Raw genomic sequence first — 21,702 nt, 5'->3', positions numbered from 1 at the left:
AGATAAGACATATTTTCATACAAAAGCCTGGAAAAAATCACCTTGGGAATGCTGATAATGTGACAGAGTCTATTTTAAAACATCTTGATTTTAGTTCTGAAAGCTTCTCATCTGAGAGCCAAACGAGTTGGAGTACAGGCATTTTTTTTCCCATGCTATAAAGTTTTGTCCTTTTCCCTAGGGGTTTGTTACAGGTTTGATGCATGCCATCATCTTAGCCAGACAGCTGAAATGAACACAAAATTTTTTGAGAACTGTGAAAATATAATGACTACATAAATTTTCTTCTAATCACAATAGAACATACAACATGATGTGAAAGCAAATCTGTCAGAGAGGCTTTTAAAGATTCCAGGGAACAGTCAAATCTGAGGAATTCAGGTGTAGGTGCAGAGTACCTTTGCTAGTTTTACACCATCCCTTCTGTGGGATGCCCTGGGATTGGTAGAGTGACAGGAATCTCACTAAAGAAGAACAATCCCATTGAACTCCCTGGCTGTGAGTGGCAGAGGGAAGAGAAAAATGCCTATATCCTTCTTACCATCACTTAAAAATGACACCTGGGAGTTTTCCAGACTCAATGCTCCTTCCCATCAATCTGAAGTCAGCATATTCCAAGTTTGTACTTCAAGATCAGATTTTCAGTAATGTTTGAGTGATGCAACACTTTGGCTATCACATCTCTTACTCCTGGGTGAGGTTTTTCTTGGAACCTTTGGTTTATTCTATCTCTTCTGAATTTTAATTCTTGATTATTCCTGACTGTGTTCTTGCTATGGAGGTCAAATGGAATCAACTAAATATTTGATTTTTCTTTATCTCATTTCACAAGTAGACAAGTTCTTCATGTATCAGGTTGCTGAGATTTGAACAAGTCAGAAGTTTCAGAAACTCAGTGATCCACTCAAGTGAGCAAAGCTTTACCCAAAGCCTTACTGCTCCCATCACATCTGCTGTGTTCTGCTAAGCTGCTGATTTTATTCAGATGAATTCCAATTTGAAACACATACACGCTAATAAGTATCTGTGTAAAACCTTATAATATTCAGCTTATAACAGAAAAAAAGAGAGGGACTTAGAGGTTGGGAAAAGCCTTTCAAATTTCTGGGTTTTTTTATGACGGTTTCAGAGGGATTTATTATGATTACTAGGGAATCAAAAGGAATTCTAACAACAGTATTGTGTAGGGGTTTTTTTGTGTTTTCTTGTGCAAGATAGTGGAGGTGGGGGAAAGAGGGGAAAAAAAGGTAGATTGTATTTGTCTTAACTGTCAAGATGTTAAAAGGAAACTACCAGAAAACTAAGGAATTTAGAATTTATGACTCAAAGAGTTTACAAAAATGCCTATTTTTCTGTGGAACATCTAAAGGGATGGTACACAGACTGCTTTCCTAAAAGCTGAGTGAACTGGACAGGCTCCCTTGGAGAGATGAGAAATCCCAGCCTTAAAGTTTGAACAGATTTACTGTCATTCAGCATGGCTCTTGTGAAGAGATAATGGAAGTGGGGAAAATGCTTCATGCTGCAGTTCACACCTTAGTGGTATAGTCTGTAGCCTGTGTTTTCTGGAACCATATTTACCCTCACATCAAACTCATAAGCTACTCAACAGAACTGATATAGATGATTATTATATTTATTGATGTCAATTTCCTTTCCATAATGCAATATTTATAAATTTGTTTGATGGTGGCTAAAGTTTGCCATGGCTTCTTTTTGCTCTCCAAATAATGCATAAGGATATTTCCTAGCAGTAGAGTCCTGATGGATATGTCATAGTGAATGCCTAAAATTGAACTACCAATGAATTTGTTTATATTATCCTTTTGTTTTGTTTTGTTTTGTTATGTTTTGTTTTGTTATGTTTTGTTGTGTTTTGTAGATAATGAAGCAGTGGGCCTAGTTAAAAGCTCATTTGCTGGGAACTGAAAAATAATGCTCTCTTTTTAGTTCTGCCCATGACCTTGCACAAGGCATACCTGTGTCCCCACGCTTTAATTTCTGCATCATTAAATAAGGAGGATGATACTTTCTGCCTTAGTCTGGTGGGATTTACTGATGAGAAATGTTAAGTATAATTGTTTTTCAAAGCCTTTATAGCTTCATCCAAATGCAGCAACAGTGTGCTGCTTCTTTTCCCTGGCATATGTTTTTCTGACCTAACAATGTGGTGTCAACATGTCAGATTTTGTTTTGTTTTCTGTCTTTGCAGTTAAAAAACAGACCATGAAGATTACCTTGTACAGGGAAAAGATACTGTCTCCTTGTAAAAGGATATGAGATGTATGGAATAAAATGGGAAGGCAAACAAAAGTTTGTTTTTAAACCTTTGAAATTACATAGCACCCCATCTCCTCAGTTTTCTCTCTCTGAGTTGAATCACCTTTCTGTTTCTGCCCTATAGAATCCACTCAAAAATAGTCCTCAGCATGCCAGTCATTTTTTTATTCACCTCTTTCTGTGTGAAGTCAGCTGGGCTATTGCTGACAGGTTTTTGCTGGCAAGCAAGCCAAGAGAGGCTCTGAGTGGCAGACAGCTGCTGAAATAAGAGCCTGGCACTCTGGGGAGAAAAAGAAATTCATTCAACTTTTCTTGTCAGGCTCTTCCCTTCCTCTTTAACATCTTTCTTTCTCGTCTATAGTTACCACAATAATTCTATTGTCCATTGAATGCAGACTGTGGCCATATTTTTCCATATATAGCCCAACTACATACTGTAAAATCCAACTTTGTGTAGGAAAGCCCACCATTTTCCACAGACAATCTTCCATGGCATGCCTAGAAATCTGATGCTTCTGTGAAAGAGAGCTGATTTCTAAATGTAGGAGTAAAGAATCTGTGGCACCACATCTATTCAATACAACAGAGATATAACTTCATCTCCACTTTGAAATTTGCTTTTGATTAGCCTACTAAAATTCATGCACTGGCTAGACCTTTTGTTCTGCTCTATGTTTGGATGTTATGCCCATCTAAATTTTGAGAGTGCTAAGACTGATGCTCTTATTTTCTTGTTGATTCATAAAACAGGATGTGAACAATTATTCCTGGTTTCTAGACTGCAAGTGACATGGGGTTTTTCGGATGGATGGAGCAAGTGCTCTGACCCCATGTACAATTTCATACTTCTAGATTATTGGCAATTGTTTAGAGGCCATTTATATAGAACATAAGATACATGGTACATCCAAATTATTTCTAGCTGTGCAAGGTAAACCATCTGTCCTGCACCAACAGAAGTACATCTAAAGAGGTAGTTCAAAGTAGTCCTTAAAAATACTTGTTATTCTTAAATTCTCAGAGAAATCTTAATCAAGGAAAGTAAATATTAAGTGATCCTTTAACATGTTCATATTCAGGACTTTAGGGGATAATTTTTTCTCTCCTAAGAAAACAGAGTTTATTATTTGAGGAAGGATAGCCAGACCCTCACCTGCTGTAAACAGTGTTTACTTCCATAAGCATCACAGAACTGGTTTACAGTAGCTGAGGATGCAGCTGTTTTGTTTTGTAAACCCCTTCACTTGAGCAATCAGTATTTATACCAGTAATGGATCAGTGCTGTCAGTGCACTATGTTATTCACTTCGATTCCACTGCTGTAAAACCAATACCATTTGCCACTGCCTTGGAATTTTTAGTCACATTTGAAAAGAAAGAGATCTTTGAAAGTTCACCAGCTAGTTCATTTTGGGATGTAAATGAATAATTTCTGTACTAAAACTCTTTGGTTGATACATCTATACACTTGGTGTTTCAAGAAACCCGTTTAATTTTCAGGTCTTAAGACTTAGTAATACAACACAGTGAGGGAGACAGGCATATTTTGTGTTCTCCTTTTGGGACTACTCACTTATTCCTAAAGATCAAAGATTTAGCAGCTCTTGCATCCCTATTCTGCCACCCTCATAGAGTCTGGATGCAAGTCTGTAGCCAATTGTAAGTGCACTGTAACAGTAAATTCAGTCCTTTCAAAGAAAACCAGCAGCAGAGTCCTGAGACATGCACAAAGTCACACCCAGAAAGACGTTTTCCCAAGAATGGCCACAGCTGTTTCTTTTTCTTTGTGAGCAATACATTGACTTAATCTAAAATACAGTACCTTATTATCATGCAAATATTTATGCCACATTAGAATCAGACTGGCTTTCTTCACCATAGATAAGCTTCCTGTGTTATTGCAGATAATGAAAATCCAATTTCTGAAAATGTTCTCTTATTGTTTCTTTTTTCCTCTGCTTTTTATTAGTGAAGAACTTGCAATTATTTGGTCTTATTCAGATGTTCCAGAGGAAGAATTGAAGTCATATTTCCCACACATTAAGATTCTGATAATTGAAATTCACTGCTTTCTCTTCTTTCTATTTCCTTTAAATAAAGGAATGTACTAGGGAAAAAGAGTCAGCTCAGTCTGGAATGATACAAGTGCAAGTCAGGAATAACTGAAAACAGTTTTGATCACCCTTTGAAATCCTCGATTAAGCAATTTTGCTAACACTCAAAGAAATTCACTGGAACCTTTTGATTTATTGCACAATAGGTAGAAAGCTTCTTTTCTTCTTCTTCAGGCTCTTACCCTGCCAATGGATATTTGTTCTGTAAGTAGCACTGACATGAAAAGTCTGAAGTTGTCCACTTTTCTCACTTTGACCAAAGTTCCCTTGGTAAACACAGTACCATGAGGAGAGTGGCGTTAATCCTCTAAATTTAGCTTTGTGAAAAAGCCACACTGAAAGCTTTGAGGGAAATTAGCAAAACTTTGTGAGCCTTGCCAGCATCTTTCCAGAACACTTCCCATTATATGTGATCCCAATTTAATAATACCCTTAATAGTTTCTTCCATATTAATAAAATATGAGCACTGAAATAACAATGGCATGTCCACTTTAGGAACTCCACTTAGCAACATGGATTGTGATGTTTATTGCAATGCCAGTTCTCTGATCTGTTGAATTTTGCTTACTAACTGAATAAATTGAACTGATAAATTGAATTTTGCTGCCTTTGGGCTGAGTAGTCAGGCTAAATAACTGCCAGGCTGCTTCTGCAAAGGGAAGGAAGGGACAGAAGAGGAACTGTGGGGACACAGAAGGAACAGGGGACAAACACAGAAGCACTGTCTTGAAGAGGCCTTGAGTCCACAGTCCTAGCAGTGTTCCCTCACACTCACACATAGAGACATGTTCCTCCAGCATGACATTGCATCTCACATTCCACAGTCAGGTTTGGATGGGCTTCAGCACAACCAAACCAGAGAGTGGGCACCCAGCCTGCTTCCCCAGGACTGCTCCCAGGGCATGCATGTGCAGGCAGTTGCACTGGGTTCATGTCCATCCATCAGTGCTGTCTGCACTCTTAAACCTTGCTAATATGGTGAGAAATCGAGTGGTCTGATAGAAATGCCATTCTAAGGGTCTAGGAATTGGGTCTGGGAGCTCTGTGCTTCAGTTGACTGGGAAAGTGGGAAGGTGGCAATCAGCTTTCCTCAGGAGGGTCCTGGGAGCCTGCCCTGACACTCCTCATCTCACTGCACTCAATAAGATGCCACCATCATTAAAGAAAAGATAAGTGAGATGTCTCAACAAGGGCACAGAGGAAAATAAATATTAAAATGGTTATATAAGAGGAAGTACTTGGTGTAGGAGGTCAAAGAGAGATCCAGTGGTGGAGCTGCTGGAATGGGGACTGGCATCCCTGAGTACAGCCCTACGTTCTGCTTCTCTGTCTGTGACACCAACACTGCTGCTGCCAGAAAAGCACAGAGAAGAGGTCTCCCACAGTTTCCAAAGACTGGGTTCCTTATATCCTTATTTGTCCTGAATTGAAGTTCTCTCAAATTACAGAAATGGTGAAGCTCTATTGGATGAACAAGCATTACTCTGAATGTAGTCACCAACCCCTTGTGCAAGCAAATATGTTCCTAATACCATGTTATTAACTAAGTATTGTTTCCCATGGAAAACATGGGTGACAATTACTTTAAATAATTTAGCTCTACTCTGTTAATATTCCAGCACGTGCTACTGTATTCCAATTATTTTCCCCCTTTATAACGAGCAATGTTCAGAAATCAATCTGCTTTTAAATGGGGGGTGGGTGTGAGTTTGGGTGGGTTTAATAAAACCTTACTTTTCTAGACTGACATAGAGAGTAAACTCTTCCAAATATATGAACAGGACCATCCTGAAAAGGAGAAAGGGAGAAGAGACTCCTTAATGATCTCAAAAGTAAAAGAACAAGTGAGCCCTGTCTTCCTTATTAACTGACCCTGACTCCAAGTGATTTTTGATAGCACAGGTGGCAGAAAAAGCACTGGACTCGCTGTGCCCTGAGAAAAAAGTGGGTCACAAAGCACCACCATCAATTTTTAAACAAATTTACTCCTTTGGAATCAGTGCTTGTTCTTAAAAATTGTGCACTGCTCTACCCTTTTAATGCAGAGGAATTATTATCACTTTACCAAACATGGCAGTATTGTGCTCTCTAGTCCAGTGCAGGAAGAGATTTAAATTCCAGTGACAAAAGGAGAGGGTCCTTTGAGAGATGATCTGTAAGCATTGATGCCTCCACAGATGATTCTCTATAATAAATGTTGCATTTTGCTGCTTCATTTTGTCATTCATGTGGATTCATGTCATTTAACAGTAGCTAGCTAAGCATGAGGCATCTTTCCTAGTTTAATTATCAGTGTACTTTCTATAGTTAGCAGGAGAAATAAGTCCTACCATGATTTGATTCATCTCACCCGTCTCAGCAAATTGCCATTGTCTGCACACTGTGCATGCCTTTGTGAGTTAGACTAGTCCCCAAGGTAAATTAATAGCTAAAAGTCCTACTGAATAGGAAATAGATGAAAACACCAAAGCAGGTGGGGTTTTCTTTGAGTTACATCAATATGGATCTTCTAGTTTCTTGTAAAAACACATGAATTTCCTATGCCTTAACACCAAAGTGAAACTCTTGTCAAGAGAAAAAAACAATCAATGTAAAGAAGAAAACAGATTCTGCTTTTTTTTTTTTTTTTATGAGAAGGGCATATTTTTAGTGGCATGCAGCCCCCTACACCTCCTTCCTTTATGTCTACTGCCACAAATTCTCAATGTTTTCTGAGCCTTAAATCTCCTCCACCCACCTCTATGTCCAGATTCCTCCTTTGAAAACTATAATTTTAGCAAGATTTAGCTAATTCTGGGATCCCACATAGATTTCTAAGATATAGATCCTCATGTCCTTTCTTACTTCTGTACAGCCATTTGGGCTTTTTCAGACATGCCTTGAGATTTGTAGTCACAGTTAAAACAGAGGTGCCCTAGCCACAAATGAGATTTTTTAGCAGACTAATTGTCAGTGGCACCACACATCACACCAGCAGAAAAAACATCCTCTGTGGCTATTAAAAGCCATATTTGGATATATTTTCACAGAGAGAAGGATCTAGCAGTCTGTAGTGTAGCAAAGGTGCTTGTGCATATTATGTATTCAACTTCAGAGAAGTACAGGAGAGAAAGGTTTGGAAGATGCCAAGATGCCAAGAAGTTCCTCCCATGAGGGGACTCAGAGTGGGTTTGTGCTGAATGGTGAGCAAGCAAGAGATTCCCCCAAGTGTTGAGTCTCTGTGTTGATCACTCTGAGGCAGCGCCAGCCATGTACAGTTGTTGTGGGTGTCCAGCAAAGTATTTAAAATTATTCTGTTTAGCCAGCCGTGGCTTTATGATGTGCTGTTTATCATAACAGTTGCTGCTTACAGAGAGTGACCTCACTTTGCTCTTACTCACCGAGACAAATCACTCCATCTTTTCTACATGTTCTGTTATAAATAAAAATGCCTGGGAGCAAAAGGTGGCATTTTCAAAAAGCTTACTGGTATAAGTGTTGAACCACACCATAAATTATCTCTTTAACATTTGATCATAAAAGAAATACTTGTATTTTTTAAGCAGCATTTATTTTTAAAGCTCTGCACCATTCTAGAAGGTACCTATATAGTCACTTTAGAAGCACAGACATGAAGGGCATAGACAAGTTACCTAGACAAGTCATGTGAGTTTACAAACCTTGGGGATTTATCTCCCTTGTCAGTGTTTTGACACCCATCTTATTTGTCCAGACAAGCAGTGCCTCAGTCAGTTAAGGAACACTCTGTTCCAGGAGGAAAGATCATCCTCCTGATCCCCTGGGGCCTCTCTCCCAGCTCCCAAAATGAACCCCAAGTCTGAATAGCAGACTCAGTAGTAGCAGGATTTCCAAGGTTCTCACTTTAGGGGAAAGGTGCCTCTGCAGCCATCCCACTTTGTACAGTGCAACTTCTCCTCATCCCTGTTGCAGAAGTCAAGTAAAGGTCAGTGATCAATCAGCTGGGGATGTCTAGACCCCCTCTTCACACAGACTTTCCTCATTCCACCCCTTGTGATCTCTGCTGACAACATGTGTAATACAATGCATAAAAAAAAAGACTTTCCTCGATGGGCTTTTGAACATCTTAATCAAAGAATCAACACTATTAATCTTTATTTAGAAAGCAATGGATATATTTTCTATAGCAAGTAAATAATCATTATTTTTCATTACTTGCTCTCTGCAATAATAAAGATTCATATTTGACTCTTCTGATTTGTGCTAAGCAGACAGAAACACACTGCAGCCTGTATTCTTGCTTTAGGTGAGCCCTTCTTGTCTCCTGCTTCATACACATCCACACTTCTCTCCCTTATAAAATAAACAAGCCAACCATAACTACCTCTCTTCTTCATTTATGTTGTCTCCACTAACAGAACACTTCCAGATATGGGCTGATCAAATGGGGCAATTCATCCATGCAGTAATTGCATAATTGTGAGTTTTATCCAGAAGAACTGTAAGGAAGATAAGGATTTCCCCATGGGAAAGTTACACACAAGTAGAATGTAAATGTGGCAAATGCACAGCAATGCATGTCATTGTCTTCCTTCCATAGCAAGAATCAAAAACTGAGAAACCAAGTAACTTAAAACAGTTCTTTGACATTCATACATATGTGTCATATTAATTACAGAATTGTTTCTTTCTTTGCTAAAAGGGAGTACAACTCTCAATTAGATTATATCAGGTAGTATTTAGAATTCTAAGAGTCCCAGGTAGAAAGAGCTTTTGAAGGGTAAAATATCTGTTGTTATTGTTGCTCATGGCTTTTGGATACCCTTCGCTTTCCACTCTGAGGAATGCTAAATATGAAGGAAAAGTCAGGCTGTAGGGACAATTCTTCTAAAAAGGAACCCATTATCTACTTTTATTTTCTTTCTTTCTTTCATTTCAAATGGATAAAATGCACCCACCAAGCTTAGTATAAGTCTGTTGCACCCTTTTGTTGCAATCCTCTATCACTAAAGTCCATGTAAATTCAGTAGGAGCAGGAATAAAGACTTTATTTAAACAACAGTGGTTTATTATAGGAAGTTTTAATTTAATTGAAAATCCTCCCAGCCACAAAACAATTTGTAAGAAAACACTGAGTTTGTTGCTGAAAAGAGAATTTTACACATGCACCATGTTCCAGACCACTAGTTTGTGATCTTGAATAATTTCCCTCTGAAATGACCATCCCATTTTATGCCATGGCTAGTCCAAGAATCTGACTTTTGGTATTTATGGCACCAACTTAATGTCTTCAGTTTGGATTCCTCAAAAACAGACAAACCCTTTTTGGTCCTGACTGACTCTATTGTGGCAAAATAGGTATATGAGGCTTTGTATCTAGCAAAGTGTTCACTTATTTCCCATTTACTTAGTCTTCTTTTAAATTTATTACACTTCTTACAAGATTTTCATTAGACTAGACAATTTAAAAATTATTGTTGAGCCAATACAGCAAAAGTTGTATTAAATAAAACAAGAAAACAATATCAACAGGCCCCTGAGATAATTATCTCTGCTCTCTAAGCAATTATTTCTGTTTTTTAATATTACTGATAGAATGAAGATGTTTGAAGACAGAAAAACAGCTTTTTGTATTTTTTTCTAGGCAGGGTAAAGCTACCTAATACACAAATACACACATTTCAAACAAATATGACAGAATGAGGACATTATAGTTATGATACTCTACATATATTTGAAACTCTGGGTAAATTCAGTAGGATTGCTGCAGTGGCTGGAAATAGATGCAGTTGATACCATTCTCTGAGTAAGAGAGGAAAGGGCAGAAACCACTTGTTAGTTAAGTACAAAATAAGGAAACTCGTGGATAATACAGAATCCCAATCAGCTGTGGTGTAAACCCAACCTTCCAAGCTCCTTTTGCTCACAGCGTTGGTGCTGCCAGTGCCCCTCCAGGGCAGGGAGCAGGGTCAGAGCCCCTCTGACACTGCCACGCTGGAGTGCCAGCCCCAGCCTCCTTGGAGGAGTGGGAAAGCTTCTGCTCATCCAAGGGCCTTACCCAGCCTTCCTGTGCACTGATTGGAATGGACTTTGGGCCTGGCTGCTGCCTCTGAACCTCTGCTCAAAAGAGAGATTAGAAATGTTGAGCCAAGTCACTGAGGAAAGACTCTCTGTGTCACATCTGATGCCCAGAACAGGACAAAAGCAGGGACTTCTTATAATATAGGGAATGCTAGACAGGACAAACGCAGATCAAGCCAGTATGGTTAAAGCTACGTTCTCCGTTTATTGGCTAAGAGATGGCAGTTTATATACACTTCAATATAGTTTACAAGTTGTGAACACAGTATCACTGGTCAGCAAACATTGTTTACCTTTGCCTTAAGATGGTCAGACTTTCACACTGCAGCTCTACCCTAATTCACACTCAGATAGCTCATTACTTGGTGGTTATCTTAACATAATTTCTAACTGCACCACAACTAATTTATTACTGCATCAAAGGCTTCCAGGCCCCACCAAAACCACTTATCAGGGGCCTAGTCTGAGGGGTAGCTCAATTCTTACTCTAAATATAAATCATGTCCTGTTTCTCTCAGAAATCTTCCAACACAGGGTGCTGGATGTGTCAGGATCAGGCATGGATGTAAGAGCTGCAATCCTGAATCCTACAATGGGTTACAGAGGTTAGCTTATGCTGATCTTCCTTTTTTTTGCTGCATATGTTTCTCAATAGAACAGCTTTCAAGACAATTAGTTCTTTTCAGTAAGGACCTAATTATTACGATGGATTTGATAAGGCCTATTCTATGTCCTTAAAGGGACAACAGCTACGTCTCAAGCTACGTCAGGGAAGGTTTAGGTTGGATATTAGGAAAAATTTTTCACTGAAAGAATAATAAAACACTGGAATTGTCTTCCTAGGGAGGTGGTGGAGTCACCATCTCCGGATATGTTTAGAAAAAGACTGGACTTGGCACTTGGTGCTATAGTCTAGTTGTGGTGTTAGGGCATAGGTTGGACTTGATGATCTTAGAGGTCTCTTCCAACCTCATTATTCTGTGATTCTGTGTGATTCTGTAATGAATTCTTCCAGACAACATGTTAACATGGCTTTTCAGGGTCATTAGCATGGTAGAATAGTTGGGTTGTCCTAGTCCAAAGACATAAGGAAAGTGAAAATGAAAATTACACAGCAGCAGCACTAGTGGCTCCATTAAGAAGGACGCAGAGTAATGACTTTAAACTGAAAGAGAGAAGGTTTATGTTAGATATTAGGAAAAGTTACTCACTATGAGGGTGCTGAGGCCCTGGCACAGGTTTCCCAGAGAAGCTGTGGAAGTGCTGGATCTGTTCAGATCTCTGACCACCTCAAGGCCAGTGTGGATGGGGCCCTGGGCAGCCTGGTTTAAATGGAAGTTGTCCCTGACCATGGCAAGGGACTGGAATTAGATGACCTTTAAGGGTCCTTCCAAACCAAACCATCCATTGATTCCATAGGAGTATTGTATAGATCTATATGATGTGGTTAATATCAGTCTCTCTATGGTATTAGCAATGTAAAAGAGTTATTATTTTTTATGTGAAGCTTGAATCTTTATAGACACACAGAAGGAGACTAAAACTACTCATTAATATTATCATAATGAAGCAAACCAAGTGTGAATTTCCTACAATTGATTTGGATGATACTTACCAAAACAAGGATTACTCTATGAAGAAGGAAGTTTTGTGAAACAATTGTACAATATTTCCAGAATAAAAGGAGAGCCAGGCCTACAGGTTAATTTTAAAGCGTATTTTAAGAAGCAAGCAGACCTGATAAAATGTCAAGAACCAATTTGCTCATGTGAGATTTGCCACCAGAAGGCTCTAAAATCAGTCAAGGCTTAGTTTCCATTTCACAAGCCTTGATCATATCAGTGAGCTTCATGCTGTTAGATTAACTTGCACACTGAACTTTCTGAAGAGAGAAGGAAGAAAAAGATAAGGGAGGAAAAAAGTAAAGAAAAGCCTAAAATAAAGGCAGAGGAAATAAAAAGTATCTGGAAATGGGGTATTAGATCTGTAAAGAATAAGTATTGCTAGGATTTAGAAAAAAATTAAGTAATGTAGGGGGGGATGCCAAAAGGTTTTAGGGGAAAACAAACATTCCAGATTAACAAGAAAAGAAAATGAGAGTTTACTGGGACTAGCAGAGGGAAGACAAAGCAGTGAGTATTTACTTGTCTCTAACTGGGGAATATGACAAACATCAATGCATAGATTTTGCCCTGCTAGCTAAGTAGTGATTAATTCCATTCCATTTAAGCATTTTACAGTATCCTTTACTTATTGACAGAGGTTGTGATCCTTCTGCTTCTGTGAAAATGCTGTTACAAATGAGGTAGGATCTACCCTTTTCTCAGTTGTATTTACTTTCCTTATGAAATTAATTTAAAAATTGTCACAAGGTCAAAGGAAAATTTTATGTTCAAGCTATCCTGCATCAGATCATTACTGCTAAAATTATTAAGATCCCTATGGAACTGCAGTAATTTACACCAGTGAGAAATTAGGGCTCTGTCTAAGTACAGCCTAAAGCAGATACCTGATAGAATTATTACAATTAAAAGTGACATAACTTCATTGAAGTGAGAATATTATCTGTGCTGAGACCAATGGAGTGCAGTTATGTGAACCAGGTTCTGTATTGCTTCACACTAATAATTAACTTCAATATACCTTTGCTTTTTACACTAAATTTCAAAAGCATTAATGTCTTTCATTTAAGAGCAAATTTCCTGCAGTTGAATAATACTCTTGTTTGTGGTTTTCTTAAGTTTTGGTATCATTTTGCTTTGATCTATGAGACACCTTTTAACGCATATTGCCCAGACCAGCTCCACCAAAGAGCTGATGTTAAAATACTGCCATGGATTAATTTTCAGGGAGCACAGGCGAAGGGCAAGAATATAGGAACACTACACTGGTTTAATCCTGTAGTTCACTTAACCTTATAATCCTTTCTCATTTCCTATCAGTGGCTAGCACAACATTTCTTTAAAATCTGTGCTGTAATCACTTCCCCATTAAGTATTTCCTTACTGGGATAAGCATGGAAACGAAACACACAGCTTATTACATATTTCAAAAACAATTTTGGACATCCTTCTTATTTTTATTCAGTATTAATTGACTAGATTCCTTTTGTATGTAATCAAATTTTTGCCTTGAATTGCTGGGGTTTTTTAAAAAAATAAAGGTGTGGGTTTTGTTCAGAGTTCTCAGTTTACTCATTGCTGAGGAAACATTTCCCTATCAGGTCTAATTACAGTGTTTTACATGTTATTCCCCATCCTATTCCTTATGGTTCCTAATGTCTTTTTGGACTTCTGGCCATCAGTAAAGTCTTCATTAAGCTGTCTCTAACAACATCTGAATCTCTTTGCTGAACTGAATAATTCATTCTAAATCCTTTGCACTTTGGTGGATGTTTGAATGCTTTGCCTGGGCTGATGGTGAGTCTGGTTTGCTGCCATGAGCCTGTGGAGCTCATCCATCAGCCCATGGGATCGAGTAAGACCCCAGGGCCACGGAGTCTGGAAGCTCTTCACCACATAATTGATGTTTAAACCAGAAAACCAGTGTGAACATCTTTCCATCCCTCACATATAAATCAGTCTTCCCTTGTGATAACTGACCCATATACCTGTACTCTGAGAAAATTTTGCTGCCTTCCTATTCATCATCTTTTTTGGGAATTATTTAAGTATATTATGAAACTTTGTACCTAATACACAAAGTTAATTCTTGGCTTCATATTAAACTTGTAAGGAAAAAAAAACAAACCTTAATTTTCTGGCTACTCACATATACAATCTCAAACTTAATGTTTACATAACCTGGAAGACACTCAGTGAAAATATAAATACAATGAAAGTCAAGGAAAATGCGTTCTAGAATTTTTATATATTTTTTATTTCTTGATTCCTATAAAATATTAATCAGTCTTCATGATGAATTTATGATTTTTTTTCTTTTTTTTCCCCCAGTAATAGAATATGTTCTTATAAAGAATAATTTTAGACTATATTAAAAAATGCACTGAGATGGAGTATGGAACAACTTAAGTGCTTTAGAAATAGACACCAGAGGTTACAATGCAGTAATAAGGTGCTGAAAAATGACTGTTTCACTTTGCTCTGAATTTAAATATCCACTGGTTTTACATTTTTCCATCTTTAGAAGAAAAAAAGGTTAAATTGTTGTTACAGGCAGTAAAGAGAGAATGCAATCTTCAGATATGAGCTTTCATTATTAAGGACTTTTTGGCCATCATAATCAGAATCTAGCAGAGCAGGGCAAATAAACTTCTAGCCCCTTTCTGCATTACAGAAGACAATAAATTGCTGCTCCTGACCCTTACAGACTCCAAGATCCCCTGACCAACATTGCTACAAGGAGAAAACAAATGCATCGTGGAAATGGGGAGAGGAATCAGCCAGGCTACCTCAAACATGAGAGAAATAATAGAAAATTTTTGTAAATTGAGTTTTAAATCTGGTGAGAGGTCTGGAAACTTTCACAATCTTAAAACTCTGGCATCTCACTAAACATGCACAGAGAAACTAAGAAACTTCCTACAGCTTCTGTGTGCAACTCCCACAGATGGAATGGCATTTCCTACAGGAACAGCAATATTTTTATAGTAAAAAAGTAAGCAACAAAAAGATATGATTTCCCTTACTATATTTGACAACCCAGGAAATAAAATCGATTCAACTTAGAGAGATTTAAACAATTTATAGTATTTGATGAAGATTTCTTATCAGGTTTATGTTAAAGAATGCATCTGTAAGAAAAGGTTTAATCCAGGTGTCTACAGAGCATGATGATGCTTCCCTGGGAATCACTCACAGGTTTCCATATTAACTGTGTTTACATAGGACCAAGCAGAACTGCAGGGAGACCATTCACAAAAAATACATGCTTGCCTGCTATTTACAGCTTGTTGAGTTCATGAGATGTGAATAATTAGCAGAGCTCTAAAAAGCATTTTTTTTTGTTTAATATTAAGCCATGCTTTCCACTGACCAAATGCCCAGGGCTATGCTGTGCCCTAGGACCTCCTCACATCCTGCAGTCCTCACACCTTGAGCAGCATCAGCCTGGGGCTCCAGAGGCCTCTGACAAAGGAACTGCTCAGAGTTATTGATGGGGGAACCACCAGGCCCTGCTTGGATCACAGGTGGTTTACAGCTGAACATTAACTTTTCAGATATGTTAAAAAAATGAACCTTCACAGTGTGGAGTTTAAAATGCCCTTACTCTTCCCTGACCTCCACAGTCCAAGGAAAGTGCACAGTGGTGGTGCTTGCAGATAAAATAATCCATATAAAGGCTATAACCTTTCCTAATTTGTACCAGGACAATAATTCAAATAAACTTTGTACAAGATGACAAAGGAGATTTATGGCATATTTTTAAAGTGAAATGTCTTCATTAATGAATTAAAATCTGTAAAACTGTGCTTGTGTACACCTGATTTTGTTGAGGTGTAAGATTTGCTTCAGTCTGCAAAATTCAGAGTGGTGGAGAGGAACAGCACAAACTCAAGTAAGTAAATCAACTCATCCTTTGGAGGCCAGTGACCATTCACAGCTTTTCCTATTTGTACTGCACCATTTGCTACTATCCATTATCAAGTGTCAGGTTTTTTCTTAAGGCTGAAAATTTTAAAACACTTTGCCTACCTGACAAAACCAGCCAGCTACAGAATTGCTTTTGAATAAATGCTGCTGGTTTTTATATAAAAGATTTATAAATATAGGGAATGAACGAGTGAAATAGCAATTTTTGCCCTAGATTCTGAACTGCCCAGTGGGTGTCCTTCACATTTAAAAAGCTTTCCCTCTTCCAATAATGCTGAGTCCTCACATATGCTCCACAATCTCTGTTTTTTTATGCACAAGGCTAACTGCAAACGTGAAGGTTGTTAAGTGGGAAAAATATATTTATTTTGGTTTAGTAGGCAGCAAACTATGTTTATTTGGCACATAAAAACCAAACTACACTAAATTATTAAAAGAAAAGAAAAGTGTGATATAAATGAGATACATGATCAAAAATCAGATTTGCTGCCAAGCCACAGAAAATAGAGTTGGTTAGCATTCAACTCTAGCTATCATGTAAAAAACATTCAGGGAAACATGTACTACACTAAATGTTGCCATGCTTCTGTGGTGACATCATTTGGACAGACAGATGATAGAATTATTTTATACAAAGTAAACCAGCATTAACAGTCACCATATGTTAGCACATATTTCTATCTATTTACAGCCAATTAAAAGCTGCATTATTCACTTATTTTCCCTTCATGCTGGCTGGTATGTTTAAAAAAAAAAAGCACTCAAGCTGACTCTAGTACAGCAAACCTCAACCATATTTAGTTGACATTACCTTATATCTGAGGAACTCAAGGGGATGTTGCTATCCCTCTTAAATGGCACAGGCACAGACTGAATCCTCTTATTAACAAGAATTGAAGGAATTCATGGAGAAAAAATATAGTGGTAAGCATGAGGCTATGTATCTCTACAGTATCTGCCTAAAAGTAATAAACATCACTGGTTGAAAATATAAAGTGGCATTATTTATCAGAACAAATATCTTTGCACCCTGTCCCTCAAATGGCCACAGATATCTAAAGGATCATATGAACAAGTCAACAGTGTGATTCTTCCTCAGAATATTTGCTCAGCCTCCAAAAATTCGTATCACAGAGCCCTCCTCAGCCACAAATACAGAAAAGTGATGACCTCCAGAACCAGGTCTGATAAGAAATAAGGAGCAAGACATCCTCAAGATTTAACAGAGGGTCATTAATATAAATGTAATGACAGTGGATTTGTTACTGAGTAAGAAAGAAAAAATCACTGACTCCAGTAGGTTGTGCCAGAATGCCACAGGCAATAATATCAACTGAAACATTGAGGTCAGCAGGAATGAGCAAAGGGAATCACAGTCTAACAAGCCATGTTATTTAAGCACAACAACACAGTCAATGTCAGTGCTGCAAAAATGGCAGAAGTCAGGTTGGAAACAGGAAGCTAAATGTGCTGGGAAGAGTGTCATGAAGCAAAAAGCCATGATATTCATATTACAGGAATGCTATTAACTACTAATTACAGTGTCCTAGGTGTGTAAACCAACACATATTCCATTGCCCCTGCAAAGGGCCAGAGGTGCTGCATTTTCCCATCATTTTATAATGTGGGTACATGTGGACAAGGCCTGGCAGTCATCATGCATCCAGCTCTGGCACCAAATTGATGTGCATCCCTTTAGGGGAAAACCTTATGGATGCATTTTTAATAATCACACTTTATGTTTTCCTTTATTAATTGGACCATGAGAAAGAAAGAAAAATGTCTGAGAGAAGAATCCACTGAAGATCCAGCATCAGTTTTCAGAGCTTCCAATTTCACACCATCCATAAGGAACAGGGTTTCTGTTTCCATTGCTGTCTCCAGAAACAAGGATCAGCTCCTCTCAGTTGCTGTCAACTGGACTCAGTGATGTCTGAGTATTCACACCAGAAATTTGCAACAGCTTTCCTCTCCTGTGCTTACACAGGGATGCTTTTGCAGGAAATGGTGTTGTTTGTACTTGCTTTGTAAGTGAAAGTTTAACATTTCCTCTCTACACTGCTGTTTGATGCCTAACCCAGTCCATTCTCCAGACTTTCTCTCCTTCCTGCATGGCCCAGGATTCCCAAGGGCTTGCTTTAGCACTAGAGAGTGAAGCAAAGATGACATTCAGTAATTCCACCCTCTCTGTATTGCAGCAGAACATACACCTCAATCAGCACAGGGCCCTTAACCTTCCTTTTGCTACTGATACACTTGGAGAAACCCATCTTGCTGTCCCTGAAATCTCTTGCCAGACTTAGTTCCAAATGGACCTTAGCCTTCCTGTAGGCATCTCTGCATCCTCTGAAAACATTCCTACATTCCTTCCAAGTGGCCTCCCCTTTTTCCTACATTCTGCAAACTTTGTTCTTCATTCTGAGTTTTGCCAGAAGCTCCTTGCTCATCCATGCAGGTCTCCTGCAGGAATGCACTGAAACCTATTTCTAGAATATTGGAGAAGTGAAATATGTGGATTGTAAAGTTTGAGATATTTTCCAAAAGCTGAGAATATAATCCATAACAATTTGAAGATTTCTCAATTTGGCAACTTCACAGCGATCCTAAACAATAGAGCAGACACTTTCTAAAACTACTGTCTATTGTGTACATTAATAATGACATCAAAAACAGTTCCTGGCAACAGGCAGTTTTAGAGGCAGTTTATTCTGATTTCTCTTCAATTAAGTGTCATTTAACAGAATTTAAATAGTGTTTTCTTTCCAGCAAAAGACTTAGCCAAGTCACACCGAGTAGAAGACTTGTTCTGTTTCCTCATCAGCTCAGCCTTGCTGGAAATAAATGCACAACACTTAGCTAGTTTCTTGGTAAAAGAAATAATGCAAGATGTGAAATAACTGGTGGTGTGAAGTTTTTACTGAAAAGTGTTAGTGTACATCTATAGAGATAAGAAAGCTCAGGCCGAGTTTTCCTGCTCCTCCTGTGCTGTGGTTCTGGTTCCATAAACATTCCACTGAAAGCAAACTCATTTTAGCATAGCCTTATTTGTCTTCAGGAAAATGGTTGAGTAATTTCAACAGCACCTTGACCTGGCTGATTAAAAAAAAAAAAAAAGAAAAAAAAAATCTCCTAATATCTTGCAGTGGATTTTTAATGAATGGGTCAGAACAGTGTGAGTGTAAATAAACCCATCTAAAAATCACCAATGTGCATAAAATTTAAAAGGCAAACAGTTGTAACTTAGAAGGAGTAAATAAATGGTCAGAAATTCCTCTGCATTTCAAATCACTGAGCCAACACTGGTCATGTGAGATCAGCCTAAAATAAACTGAAATATATTCCCAGACAAAGAAGAAATTTTTGGTAAAGAGAATTGTACTTCTAGTAAAAATCATGTCACTTGTTCCTCCTGACAGGATGTGTGTTACAAAATAAAAGTGGAGGTCCCTGTGGACAGTAGTTTACTCTGGAAAAAATGTTAATGGAAGTATAATGCCTTCTTTTTCTTGATGATATCAGATTAAAATAAAGAATAAAACATTACTTTCCCCTTGCATTAATTATGTTTTTAGTTATCTGTTGTGAACACAGTGATAGGTAAATACCCTATTGAGATCTGATAAATTGTTCATTTTTTAATAACTGGTAAGTCAGCATTTACATTTGATCTTTTTCCAGCTAATACTGAATATGATCCATTTGTACTAAACAAAATCTCAAGGACTGGAAGATATTCAGGATCTGTTGGCAAGGTCACATTGGCTGAATAATGCATTTGATTTACACTGTAATGAAAAATTAGTGTCTCTTATCTCAGTGAAGTAGGTGAATAAAACACAGCTTTTAAACAGCTGTTTTGTACTCTCCTGTGCACTCAAGTCCTTACAGAAGAGTTGACTCTACATAAATAGGAAGCAAAACATGTGCTAGCTATAGTGTCATAAAACCTGTCACTCAAACCCTTATCAGCAGCTGAGGAATGGAGAACAGCAAATGCAACCTCAGCCTTTGACAGGGGCTGCACCAGGAAGGCAAGGAACTACAGGCAAGCAATTGTGACTTTTAGGTGAATAGCTAAAGATCTGAACAAAAACTAGAACAGCAGATGTTTGGATAACCATTAAGGGAAAAGTCCTGCAGCTTCTGTAGGTGGAAGATATTTCCCTTAAAGCCTCTTACAGTTCCTTGCAGGAGTCAACAAGCTTTTGGGCAGCTGTGGTGTAGTCAATTCATTGTCCTTGGATTTTCAAAAAAGCTTGTGACAGTGTTCTTGAAAAAGGAAAGCTTTCACATAATGAAAGAGAACAGTTCTCTTGCAGATCAGTAATTCATTGAAAACTAAGAAAGAAATATAGAGACAGCATTCACAGCTGATGATGGTTGTCACAGAGGCCCAATGGCATCCATTTAGTAAACACGTGCTATTCAACACATTTATGGGTTAATAGCAAAAGAGAGTGAACAGGGAGATAAAACATTTCCAGGTGATACAAATTATCTGGGATCAGATTAAATGTAATGTTGATTACTGCAATCAGAAATAACAACCTCAGCATTTACAAATATAGGATTTGAATTTTTTTACCAGGAGGGAAAATTGAGTCATTTTAGAATGTTCTCTGAAGATCCCTGTTATAAGTCCAGAAAAGTAAACAATGTTTAATACTAGAGAAGAAAAACTGAAGAAAAAAATCAGAAAACTTAGTAGGTGCCTGGTGTTCCATCTGTTTTGATTTTTTTAATAAAATTCTGATAACAACTTAACACATTAGAATGAGGAAAGATACAGAAAAATAATTAGAAAGGATCAGAAGTATGGAACAGCCTTTACTTTGAGAGAATAAACATACTATGTCTGAAGTTTTGAAAAGAGATTATATATTACAGAGCACAATAAAATCCTGAAAGATGGGGACTCGTTAGTTTGCATGTTACAAGTAGTTCCTATCTGTATAAATGAGCAGACAGCAGGTTTAAATGTAGGATTTCAGAGTGCCACACAGTATTGTGGAGGTCACAGCAACAGGTTTCTACTCAGTCTTTAAGAACAAACTAAATTCAGAGATCTGTAATCATCAATGAGAGTCTCATTCCACTCCTGAGCTCTTTGTGACTGCTGGAAGAAGGAAAGCACAACTCTGCATATGTCCACTGGGTTGGCAATTCTCATCCCTGTGTACCCACTGCCAACCCATACTCACTACAGACCACTACTAGACACTATAGGCCTTTACACTTCTGAAAAATTTAAGTTTTGACCTATAGTTGTGCTAAACAATATTCCACACCTTAAAACAAAGGGCAGGTGGACTATTTCATTTGCCTTTGAGCTTTAGGGTAAGCTTCAGTTTCCCCAGTGATTCTGTGCAATTCTGTAAACCATGTCCTTGTTGACTGCACGGACTTTATTAACCTGTAATAAATGCTGTAGGATTTTTCAAGTTTTCAGAAAGCACAAAAGTTTTCTGAACATTGCAATGTAGTCAAAGTCAGGACTCATATTTTGGCTCTAGGTGCTCATTTACAAATGAGCAATTCATCTTATGAGGCAGAAAGGAAACAGCTCCAGGTTTGTGTCACAATGTGAAGAGTTTCTCATTGACATGACTCTGCTTCAGACTGAGAAACAGCACCACTGACAAAACAGAAAGCAGAAGCTGAATTTTTCTCTGACTTTCCACATTGTTCTGACCAGTGAGGAGACTGTAAAAAATATC

Source organism: Lonchura striata, chromosome 14 (genome assembly GCF_046129695.1).
Source record: "Lonchura striata isolate bLonStr1 chromosome 14, bLonStr1.mat, whole genome shotgun sequence".
Taxonomy (NCBI): domain Eukaryota; kingdom Metazoa; phylum Chordata; class Aves; order Passeriformes; family Estrildidae; genus Lonchura; species Lonchura striata.
The sequence above is the reverse complement of the archived record's forward strand: the minus strand, read 5'-3'. Positions refer to the sequence as shown.